Raw genomic sequence first — 7,109 nt, 5'->3', positions numbered from 1 at the left:
TGCTTTCTGAATAATCTTCACTCTTGGGCATTAGGTTTGAATGGCATACCTCAGCAAGCCACACTTCTCTTCAGAGGATTGATCTCCTAAAGTCTTACTGGCAGTCAGGGTAGTACCTGAACAATGAGAAAGTTGGTCACATTTGCCTTTAATAATGGCCATGCAATTGTTTCTAACGCATTTATAAGATTATTTCTTTGTTGCTTTGTATGTCCCTCCCCCACAGTATAACCCCTGCTTTCACTGTATTTGATGTCGGTATAATTTGTGGAGGGGAAGGGGAAAAACAAGTCGTTTAAATAAGTATACAGGTGGACCCATTGCAACAATGAGAAGTACAAGTTGTTATGTCAAAAACGAACTTTACAACTTTGGTGGGGGGGGAGGGCGGGGAGGATTGGGTGGGGGGGCAAGGGGAGGATGGGAAGGGATGGGAAGGGGGAAAAAATAAAAATTAAATTAAATTTTAAAAAATGGCCATCTTGATCTTATGGATCCCCTGTAACTTGGTTGTACCTTCCCATTAGCTGTTTGTAAGCCAATATATTAACAGCTTACTGTACCTTACCCTCAATTCCAAAATAGGTGGTATCTTTTAATATCTAATTCACATATCACAAAATTCACCTTTTATGGAGATAATTCAGTGGATTTCTTATACATAAAAGAATGTGAAGTCTTTCCAAGCTGGCTTCTTTCATTTAGTATAACAACTTTAAGGATGATTAATGAATCATTACTAGTTATTGTCAGTTGTGGAGCTTGAACTCAGGGCCTGTGCACTGTCGCTGAGTCTCTTTGTGCTCAAGGCTAACATTCTACCACTTAAGCCACAGCACCACTTTCAGTTTTTGAATGGCTTGTTGGGGATAAGAGTCTCAAGGGGACTTTTCTGCCCAGCTGGCCTCAAACCATCATCCTCAGATCTCAGCCTCTTGAGTAGCTAGGACAGGCTCATTACTATTTATGATTGAATGAACTTTAACCAGTTGACGAATAGCCAAACTGTTTTCCAAGGTGGCTGTGCTATTTTATTAGTCCCATCAGGAGTAGGAGGGCTGTGAATTCTCTACTTCCCCAATACTTGCTGCTACTTGCCTTTAAAAAAAAAAATGGTACTTGCCTTTTGGTTCTAGCCATTCTACTGGGTGTGAAGTAGTACCTCACTTCAGGTTTGTTCAGCAATGAAGGCATGTTAATGCAGCGCATCTTTTCAAGTGCTTATTGACTAATTTTGGATTTCCTTGGAAAATGTCTATTCCAATCCTTTGTCCATTTTCAAATAGATTTTCTTTTGACTTGTAAGAGTTCTTAATATATTATAGATACGAGTCACTTACCAGATTAATGTTTAGAAATATTTTCTCCTATTCTGTCAGTCTTCTCAACTTATTAATGGTATATCCTTTGAAGCCCAAAAGCTTTTAATTTTTATAAAATCTACTTTATATATTTTGTTGTTGGTTGTGCTTTTGGTGACATACCTAAGAAATGTTCTAAATCTAAATAGAATTAGTTCTTACTCATTTCTACTAACATCAAAGAAGTCATAAAGTTTTTTTTTGTTTGTTTCCTTTTTTGGTGCTAGTCCTGGGATCTGTCCCTGAGCTTTTTTACTCAAGGCTAGTTCTTGAGCCACAGCTCCACTTTCAATTTTTGATAGTTAATCAGAAATAACAGTCTCACCTTGTACTCATATACTGTTTTGTAGGATAGGAGCTTCTTTGTACAACTACTTAAATGTAATAATAATAATGAGGAGGAGGAGGAGGAGGAAGAAGAAGAAGAGGAAGAGGAGGAGGAGGAAGAAGAAAACAGGAGGAAAAAAAAAAAAGAAATAATAGTCTCAGATTTTCCTGCCCCAGCCAGCTTCAAAGCATGATCCTCAGATCTCAACATCCTGAATAGTTCAAATTACAGGTGTGAGCCACACACACCCAACTACAAAATAGCTTTTATTCTTTGTACCCAGTTCATTATATAATATTGAAGAGACACAAGTGCCGGGCGCTAGTGGCTCACGCCTATAATCCTAACTACCCAGGAGGCTGAGATCAGAGGATCAAGGTTCAAAGCCAACCCCAGCAGGAAAGTCCGTGAGATTCTTATCTCCAATTAACGACCAGAAAACTAGAAGTGGAGCTTTGGCTCAAATGATAAAATGCTAGCCCTGAGCTGAGGAGCTCAGGGGCAGCTAGTGCCCAAGCCCAAAGGTCAAACCCCACGACTAACAAAAAACAAAACAAAAAAACACTGAGTGTGACAAGAAACACAAAAGAATACAAAGAATAACATACATCTGTGCTCCTACTGCCCAAATGAAGAAATTTTACCAATAAAGTTGAAGTCCTTGACCTTTTTAACCTTCCTTTTCCAAAAGTAGAGGAATAGCTATACCTTTAATTCAGTGTTTATCATTCTTTTTTTTTTTATTGTGAACATACTGTACAGAGGGGTTACAATTACATGGGCAAGATGGGTACATTTCCTATCAAGCATTGTAGCCTCCTCCTTTGTTTACCCTTCACATCCCTTCCCAGCCTCCCCCCCAGTGTTTATCATTCTTTTGTGTGTGTGTGTGTGTGTGTGTTTATCATTCTTATGTCTCATTTTGCTCTTATTACTTATGAGGGTATCCTTTATCAACATGCAGTATTGTTTTTACTTTTTAAATTTTTCATATAAATGTCAGCATATGTATTCTTCAACTTGCTTCTTCTCCAGTCCACATTGCTAGGATTAATCTACTTACAGAGTTCTAGTTTGTTAATTTCCATGGTGGTTTAGTACTATGTAAACTGACCGTATCGCCACCCTCTTGATGAATACACACTGAAATAGCAAAACCTAGAAAAAGTGACACCAAGCATTTTGAACACACAAACTAGTTTCCCCAAAATCATGTCTTCCCACATCTTTTCTTTTAAACTACAATCCACAGTAAAAAATATATTTTACATTTTGAGCTTTCCTCTGTGTGTGTGTGTGTGTGTGTGTGTGTGTGTGTATCTTGTAGCTTTTTGTGTATATGTACCAGTATCTAACAAACAGAAGTTGCATGTGCTACTACTGTCTCTATTTATTTTCTGTTAGCCTCTTTCCTTAAAGGAAGTAATAAGAACTGGGTTATAAATGACACTGAAATGACTGCAAAACTCCCTGACATAGGCTGCAACCACAGCTGGGCCCTGCCGCAGGATATAACTGCAAGGAGTGGAACTGCTCAGCTATGGAGTACGTAGACATTCGGCTTTGCTAGACAATTCCAGTTTTCTTAATTGCCAAAGCAAATTATGCTCCAAATACACAGATAAGCAGTTTCCATTGTCCTATCTTCTCATTGGACTCAAATGCATCCCTACCTATGTGAAATACCATCCTGCAATACAAGTTTTTATTTGCATAATTAGAAGCCAGTCCAAACACCTTTTCCGGATTTTTACTGGCCATATGTATTCTCATATTCTATAAACTCTGCGAATCTATATATAGTAAAAGCTTCTGTGCTTACCCCAGATCCTGAGCTGAGATGCATCGGATATGTGGTTCTGATGGAGTATGTTTAAATCTGTGACTTGCTAAGAGAAGAAAACCAGTCAAATATTACCTACTCAGGAAGACATTAAATTCTTCTGAGGCCACAGTAAAGTAGCTAAAAGAATGAAGGAAGCCGGGCGCTGGTGGCTCACGCCTGTAATCCTAGCTACTCAGGAGGCTGAGATTTGAGGATCGCGGTTCAAAGCCAGCCTGGGCAGGAAAGACTGTGAGACTCCCATCTCCAATAAACCACCAAAAAACCGGAAGGGGCTTGTAGCCCAAGTGGTAGAGGGCTAGCCTTGAGCTGAAGAGCTGAGGGACAGTGCCCAGGCCCAGAGTTCAAGACCCACAACCGACCAAAAAAAAAAAAAAGAATGAAGGAAAACAGGCAGAAAAATGTGTATTTTTTTCTTCAATTTTTTTTCCCCCTTAAAGTTAAAAAAGTCCTAATTTGTAGAAGCTGCTCTTGCAAATCAAGCTATGGGAATTTGGGTAACTGTTGTTACTCTTTCTGTTCTCAATTTTCCAATCTGTAAAATTAGGGTAACAGTCTGTACTATTTTTCTTACCCCATGTGGAAATTTTGAAATAAACATTCTTTCAAAACTTTGAAAATAAAGAGTTCGTAGATAGTCAAGATTGTGTGGGTGTTAGTGAGAGGAAGAAACTGTAGTTCTTTGAACAGATTTTTGGAGTGAGCAGCTCTCTTGAGTTCCTGCCTGAAAAGCTTGGTTGCTCTGCTGAACAATAAGCTATCCCCTAAAATGACAGCTCAACATTTCAGAAAAGAACCCAAGGAGATTCTTCACCTTATAGGTACAGACACTAAATCCTTTGGCAGGCATGTGGCCTTTCTGGGGTCTCCCGATTCCTGGGTCAGACTTTTAGCCTTTGGTCTGATTCCCTCTGCTGCAATATCCACCTTGAAGTCAGATGTACTTGCTTCAGAATCAGCCACAAGAGCAAGGGCTCAAAGTCCATACCACTTCACCTTTTTCCTCTCAACATGAAACTGTCACAGAAAGAAAACAGGTACACAATGGATAAAGCTAATCCCCAAGAGCTTCTTTCACTGAAGAGTTTCAAGAAGCTAAATAGATAATAGATAAATTTTACCAAGGCAGATCACACCAGTTGCTGCTGCCACACATCCTTGCTATGGTTTGCTGCCAGCACTGTTCCAATCCTTTACACAGTCACTCTACCAAGTGGGATACCAGGCTTGGCAGAAAGAAACCACCACAATCCCCATCATACACCCACCCTCCCCACCTTGGGCAAATGGGTGTGCCATGTGACTTTCACTGATACTCATGATCAGTCTTTGTTTCACCTTCTTTTGCTCCAGGCATATTCTCAAAGTTCTATTGGAAATTTTCCTAATTTGGTGCATTAACAGGGAAGAAAATCATACCTACTGATAATCTTGAAGGGCCATGCCACTGAGCAGTAAAAAGGCTTAAAATAAAAGCCTGAAGAAATTCATCTTATTTTGGTTGCAATAATGAAGCTGAAGATACACACACACACACACACACACACACACTTAGTAAAGATTTATCTAATTTTTCTGTTGAGACTGTAGATAGCTGGCATCTACTGTGAAAAGCAAGCCAGTAAGGGCCAAAAGCCAGTAAAGAATAGAATGACGAACCCCGTGAGATGAAGTACTAGTACAGATTGTTTTACTTACTTGTTCCTATTCTGTTCTTCAAAGCCAACACCCAAGGGCCAAAGAATTCAAAAGTGGGGTCCTAGGAACAATTTTCTTCTAGCAAAAAAGAGTCCCTCATAGGCACCAGTTTGTCTAGGTCTCAGACACAGGTAGTATAAAAGAAACACTTCAAACATACAAGAATATTTCTTACTTGTTAATAGTTCACTTCTCAGTTGTTAATAAATCTCTTTTCAGTTCAAAACAAACCAAAAATTCACAGGGAAAACTGAGACATTCAAGAGTTGGGTGTTTTAATTAGGACAAGTCTCTCTCTCTCCCTCCCTCCCTCTTTCTCTCTCTTCTTGCTTCTCATGATTTTTCTTGTGAAGTTGCTGGTCATAAAACGTTAATATGGCAGTTCCTTTCACCTTGATAATCAAATAAAAACCAGTTTGAAAACAGAATGAAACAAGGGGGAAAGTTGGTGGGGTTATTTTTGAAACACCTTATACTTGCTTCAAGGTTCAACCATGTGCAAAGTTCATGCAGCTGTGGCATTTTGTCCCGGCACACCAGTCTCTGGGAAGTAACCAGCAGATGAATTTAAGGTATCCAGCAACAGAAAGCCTTCAGTTTTCTCTTAAACTTTATTGGTCCTAGCTGGAGAGAAGGTGGGGCTACAGGAACTAATACAAAGCTATTTTCACCTAGTGCCAACGTATCACAGGCTACTTGGCCAAAAATCTGGGGAACAGGAATCAGCTACTGCTTAGAATACCAGGCATCTTGTAATGGTCTATTTACAAAATATAGCTCATTTTCACATCCAAAGGGTAACTTGGGAACATCTCCAGACGCCACTTAATAACTGAAGCAGGAAACAAACAAACAAAAAATCCTCAGAAAATATCATTGTTTAAATACTCTATTTTTATTTTGTCTTAAAATAGTTTAACCTTTATGCTAACAGACTTATTTCAAAAAACAGAAAATCTTATCTTGCACCAAAAAATATATATAACACTCTGTTTTATTATTTTTTTTCTCCAAAGACCATTAAATACTAAATGGAAACAAAAACTAAACAATGAATGTAAAGAACCAAATTTCATTTTAAAACTAGAGTTGCACATTTTGAAAACATTACTTCTACGCAATGATTTGTCGTCACTGCATCAAGTTCATACTCAAACGCCAGCAACAGCAGATCTGTTAACCACCAAGTGCATTGGTTCCTAGCCATACAATGGCTGACATTTTATGTTCATGGTAAGTGGAGCAAAAGGTTCAACAACCTTTGTGCTCTTAAAAAAAAAAAAATTTCCTAGTTATCCAGTGATTTTTTTTTAAGATCACTACCCTTTAAAACTTGTTAAAAGAGTAAGTAGTGTTTTAAATAAAATGGAAAAAATAACAACAGTACTGGACTAAAATATGTGATTATTTTAAACAAACAGTGCACAATTGGAGGAAGTTTGGTTAGGGTGCAATCACTTTTATATACATGGAAGTCACATCATACACATATTGGGGAACAGGGATGGGAGCTCAACTCTGCCTTCAAAAAGAAAAGGTTAAAACAAAAAGACAAAAGTGTGTCCCAGGCTTTTGAAGAACCTTGTGACACAGTATGAAAAGCAGGCAACAAATTTGTTAAGTTACCCTTGATGCTAATCTGTTAAAAGATGAACAAATGACTAAATTAACAAATCAGGTGGTTCATGTTCACAAATGATGACAAAGCAGTTTATGGGATACCCAGTTATATATAATGGAGTCTATTTAATCAGACCCCTATCATCAAAATAAAAAAAAACAAAAACTGAAGAGCAGCAACCTTAAGTTACAGGGCAGTTATAATGATGATGTTTTTTCAAACTGGATGGGGAAGAAAATTAACCAAGTTCGTGTCATA

This window comes from Dipodomys spectabilis, unplaced genomic scaffold, assembly GCF_019054845.1.
Source record: "Dipodomys spectabilis isolate Male_0828 unplaced genomic scaffold, ASM1905484v1 ptg000024l, whole genome shotgun sequence".
NCBI lineage: Eukaryota > Metazoa > Chordata > Mammalia > Rodentia > Heteromyidae > Dipodomys > Dipodomys spectabilis.
The sequence above is the reverse complement of the archived record's forward strand: the minus strand, read 5'-3'. Positions refer to the sequence as shown.